This window comes from Cnephaeus nilssonii, assembly GCF_951640355.1.
Source record: "Cnephaeus nilssonii genome assembly, chromosome: X".
In the NCBI taxonomy this organism is placed as follows: domain Eukaryota; kingdom Metazoa; phylum Chordata; class Mammalia; order Chiroptera; family Vespertilionidae; genus Cnephaeus; species Cnephaeus nilssonii.
The window spans coordinates 10579964-10586031 of record NC_137071.1 but is presented as its reverse complement, the minus strand read 5'-3'; positions in this window follow the sequence as shown (position 1 = coordinate 10586031).

Here is a 6068-nt window from a genome sequence, read left to right as displayed (position 1 = left end):
TCTTTATTTTCACTAACCACTAACTTAAATTTAGCATTTACTTGAGTTTTAAACATAGTTAACAAACCACAGTAGTATCAGCAGTACCTGTGACTGTCACAAAGTCACAGATATTCTCATATTACATCTTATACAAATTACATCTTCATATTACAACTTACATATTATACTGAAGATGTTTCAGATATCTCAAAATATCATCTCTGCACATAACTTCTTAGAGATTACAATACTTATTAACTCACCACTAGATCTAGTTATAGACAATGTTAATAAAAACACTTATTACTATCAAATTTGTTTTTTAATTTTTTGACAACTCTACTTCAATATAATTGGTTTCCTTTGTAAGGCTATGTATTTTTGTTTTGTGCATTTAAAAATGTTTTCCTGAGAAGTGTCACATAGGGCTAAACATCCCAGAAAAGACACTATGACATAAAAATCTTTAAAAACCGATTTACAGAAAGTTGACTATACCCTCCAACTGGAAATATTTTCTTCTCAAGGTTTTCTTAGCTTCATGCTCTCCTGATTGTCCCTCTGCCTCAGTAGCCAATCTACTCTGATTTCTCCTCTTCGCTTTGATTTCTACATTGGAGTGTTCTGTGGCTCATTCCTGGGTCCCTCTCTCTTCTCTATCTGAACTCTACCTGGTGATCTCATTCCATCCTTGGCCTTAAAGACCACTGATAAGCTTATGATTCAAGATCTTCTTCTTCAGCCTATTGTATCTAGTCCTGACATCTCCACTTGAAGATCTAATAGGAATCTCATGCTTAAGATGGTCATCAGAGAACTTTTGATCACCCTACCATTACCAAAACCTATGCTTCCGCCAGTTTTCCCTATCTTAGGAAATGGAACCACCTTCTAAATCAATTGCTCAATCAAAACATATCTTTGATTCCTATTTTTCTCTCTCATGCTTCGTATTCAATCCATCATCAAGTTTTATCAACTCTACCTTCAAAATATATCCTGAATTTTTCTACTTCTCTTCTTCACTCCTGCTATCACCCTCCTTCTAGCCATAGTAATCTATCACCTAAAATTATACAGAGGCCTTCTAAATCATTTGCTACCTCTACTACTGCCCTCTAACAATTAAATTTAAATACAGTAATAAGAATTATCTTAAAAATATGAAATATTGCAGAACTTCAAACAAAAGAAAAAGATTAATATAACAAACATTTAAATCTACCAGCCAGTAATCTTTTTTATATGAGTGAATCAAATCATTATTATTTATCTGCCTAAAATAATTACTATCCATTGTATTTAGAATAAATTATCAACTCTGCCATGGCTTACAAGGCCTTATCTGATTTAGTCCTTGCCCATATCTATAACCTTGTCCCCTACCCCACTTCCTCTTTCCCACTGCAGTAAGTCAGTGACCTCACAGATGTTCCTAAAACTAACCAAGCTCACTCTCACCTCAGAACTTTGCATTAATTATTCCCTCTGCCAGGAATTCTCTTCTACCAGATCTTCGCATGGCTGGATCTTTCTTATCCCAGCTTAAAACCTCATGAAAAGATGATTTCTGTTCACCCAACCTAAGGAATTCACCCACTAATCCCTCTCTAGCATAGCAACCTATTTTCTCTTCATCATCATATTTAAAATGGTTATTTTTATTATTTATTTGCCTGTTTATTTCTGTAAACATCTCCCACCTCACATACACATGCATAGCCATGCACATACCATACACACACGCGCGCGCGTGCGTGCGCGCACACACACATATATATAATAAAAGGCTAATATGCAACTAGACCAAACGGTGGAATAATTGGAACCAAACAATCAGTTGCTATAACATGTGTTGACCACTAGGGGGCGTGTGCGGAACATGGCGGGCATTGGACATGGTGGGATGGTGGAGCAGGTGAACAGGGGCACCAGACCAAGGTGGGGCGCCAGTTGCTGTCTTAGGGGTGAGCCTCTGGTGGTTACTGAAAATTCTTTGCTTCTGCGCTCCATGGTCCTGCCCAGCACTCGCACCTGCTGCCAGCACTGGCCTAGCTTGCACCCACTGCCGTACCTAATCACTCAGTACCATCAGCGGGTGCGAGCAGCGACTGCTGGCCCTGATCACCCCTAAAGGCTTCTCCACCTCCCCCTGCTCCTGGGGGGTGATCGGGGCAGCAGCCGCCGCTTGCACCCACTGATGGTACCATCCCCAATTGCTCCGCACCATCAGTGGGTGTGAGCAGGGCCGGTGGCGTCAGCACATGGTAGTGGCAGCGGTGGGAGTGGGGCTGCCAACAGACAGGGGACTGGGGGCTGTGGTGGGAGGGGCCAGGTGGGGTCATGGAGGATGGGCCAAGACCTGCCCCTGTGCCTACTGCAGCCTGGTGGCCCACAGTTCCTTTCAAGGTGCACAAATTCATGCACTGGGCCCCTAGTGTGTGTGTGTGTGTGTGTGTGTGTGTGTGTGTGTGTGTGTGTATATATATATATATATATATATATATATATACTCTATGAGAGGTAGGATGTTGTCAGACTTGAATAATCTTTTAACCTTTTGCACTCGGATGTCGAGTGTGACTCGACACGGTTAGCATCGGTAGCAGCTCTTTTTATACTCTTTGAATGTATAAAAAATCCAAATAAATAAGTTTGTATGAAAAGAAACTCCAGTTTTTTATTCTACTGCCACGCTTTGTAAAATCTGAGGTATTTAAAAAATTAAATCCCGAGTAGAATAAAGGAATCGAGAAAAAAGCAAGCGAGTGCAAAGGGTTAACTCTAGCACCTAGTAGGTGCTCAATAAATGACTGGAGAAGGAAAGAGAGAGGGAGGATGGGGGAGAAGAAAAAAGGGAGGAGAGGAAGGAAGAAAAGAAGGAATTTAATATTTTTAAAGTACTCCATTTAAAAAAAAAAACTGTCATAAAAATATTTCAAGCAACCTACAAATCTTAATAGACATTTCCAGAGGATGAAATTGTTCACCGCACCCATTTACTTAAAAAAAAAATCATACTCGGATCTTAAGGGAAAGAGGCAATTGTAAAAGATGAAGGCTGAACAATTGCTATTAGAGCTTGAGGCCTAATTGGAAAGTATGCCACCCACTCATCTTTCCACCACTCTTGTCTTCACCAACAATGCCAAACTAACCATGAAGAGCACAGTGTGGTCACTCAACCAGAGAACAGTGTCCTGTCTTTCCACTCAGATGAGCTGATCATCTCCTAGAGAAAAATAAGCATTCCCCAGAAAAATCTTTAACTGGAGACGGAGCACAGACATAATTCTAAGGCTGTTCTCTCTCAGGTTTTAAAGATGTTAAGTATTGATGGATATGGTCACCAGACCTCATAGGAAGGTGCTTCAAGCTACACACCTGGAGTTAGGCTTCCTATTCTAATCCTCCACGTGAAGAGGATTGCTTTAGAAAGCCTGGGTGGAGTCAGAAGTGCTCAAAATGAGACATTTTCTCTGGGTGGTACCATCCTGGGCCTCATATACTGATTTGAGAGGCATCATTTGGATACCTATTATGCATTAGTCCAGTGATGGGCAAACTCATTAGTCAACAGAGCCAAATATCAACAGTACGACGATTGAAATTTCTTTTGAGAGCCTAAAACCGACTTCTGCGCATGGGCCACGAAGTTTCAATCGCACTGTACGTGCGTGCCTGCACATATTTTGTGGAAGAGCCACACTCAAGGGGCCAAAGAGCTGCATGTGGCTCTCGAGCTGCAGTTTGCCAACCACTGCGCTAGTCCATGCACTATAGGCTGGGGACTCAGAGATCCTGGTTCCATCAATGCCTCACAGTATGCCTTAAGAAAAGAAACTTAGCATCTCTAAATTCAAATTCCTATCTATAAAATAGGAACAAGGACAGGACTTCAAGCTCACCCAGATCATTGACAAAATTTATTTCCTTGCAGCTAGAGGATTCCTTGCAGCTAGCTTCTTCAAAGCTACCAAGGAGAGTCTTTAGAGTGAGCCTACTGGCAAGACAGAGTTTATACAGAGTGGGGGGGGGGATGTAAGTTTATAGTTGTTCATATGGAAAATCTATACTAATAAAAGAGAAAGATGCAAATTGACTGTACCTTCGCGACACCCACCAGCCAATCAGGAGTGAGTATGAAAATTAACCCAACAAAGATGGCAGGTTAATTTGCATACTCAGGCGCTGAGTGGCTGGGGGCAGCCAGGGGAAGGAAGGCCCATTCTTGCACAAATCTTCGTGCATTGGGCCTCTAGTAATATAATAAATAATAATACAAGAATAAACTGTTTTGCATACTCACAACTGTAAACTTAGTTTTTCTCCACCCTGTATAATGTACCCTCATCATGAGAATGGCATCCCATCATGTTTGCCATATTCCATTGGCTAGAAGCAAGTCACAGATTCCAAAATCAAGGGGAGAAAATTATTCAAGAGTGTAAACACCAGGCGATGGGATCATGGAGGCCATCTTAAAGTCTGCCCACCACAGTTGGGGATAAAGATAAGTAAATAGACACAACAGCGTATGATAAATGCTATGATGGTCAGGTACAGAATGGTATGTATATAATTTTTACTGGGTGGGTGGGTGGGTGTTGGTGGTTAAAGACTTCCTAGAGGAATAACCATAAGCTGAGACAAAGAGAATGTGTACATGTTTGCCATGTGTGTATTGGGGCAGAAAGCCTGATAGAATGAAAAATACTTCATAAGTAAAAAATAATGCATATGGCCAAACAATGTTTCAGTTTTGTTTAGTGTTCTATAAATTGCTAACATCTTACCAAGAGAAAATTCTCCATAATGGGCACAGGGTCAGGCTCAATAAGTTTAAATACTTTAAGTTAATATCTAAAGGAAAATGTATTAAACTATGTTCCTCACTCTTAGAGAAAAATGTTTACAATTTGTCTAAGATAGAAAAGATTTCCATTTTATGAGTTCCTATCATTATTTAAAATAGTGATCTCGTAAGAATTTAGTATATCCTTGCTTTTAAATAATCCCAGCTCTTTGTCAATCTCTAGAGTAATTATCTTTGGAAAAGATAGGCCCCATGGATGGGAGAGCACCAGCTGTTGAACACTTAATACTACAAGCCAAGTGAATGGCCAATTGCACAAATAAAATAGGTATCTAAGCCAGGTGGAATTGTTTACTCTAATTTGCTTATTCAAATTGGAATGTAGCCAGTTAGTTTTGTGAAATGTGCTTGCAAATAACAAATTATTGATTTCTAGACAATAGCCTCCTCTATGATGTTTATACTGAACTTCCTCTTCGAGAAGACCCTGAAATTTGTTCTCTGCTAAATCCCGGATAATGATCAGATTTCTCAGCCATATTTAACATCAACTCATGAAAAGTCTATAAAACAGGGCTTGAATATACAGCTTATAGATTATAAAGCAAAATTTTTATTAAGTTATTTCCAAAGATTAAGTTCTAGTAGTCATATTCCTAATATGCTTAATTGTATCCCTAAGATGCCTTATGGTGTAAGAAATAGAATTCCTCATATAAGAAGGCTAAAACACTAAAGAGGATTTAGCAGCTCTTGCAACTCCCATTTGACCCAGCGATCCCACTTCTAGGAATATATCCCAAGAAACTAGAAACACCAATCAGAAAGAATATATGCACCCCTATGTTCATAGCAGCACAATTTACAATAGCTAAGATTTGAAAACAGCCTAAGTGCCCAGCAGCAGATGAGTGGATTAAAAAATTGTGGTACATCTACATAATGAAATACTGCGCTGCTTTTAAAAAAAAAGAAGGAATTCTTACCATTTGCAACACTATGGATGGACCTGGAGAGCATTATGCTAAGCGAAATAAGCCAGTCAGAGAAAGATAAATATCACATGATCTCACACATTTGTGGAATATAATGAACAACACAAACTGATGAACAAAAACAGATCCAGAGACAGAGAAGCATCGATCAGACTGTCAAACCTCAGAGGGAAGGTAGGGGAGGGTGGGGCTAAGGGGGAGAGATCAACCAAAGGACTTGTATGCATGCATATAAGCATAACCAATGGACACAGACAACAGGGGGTTGAGGGCAA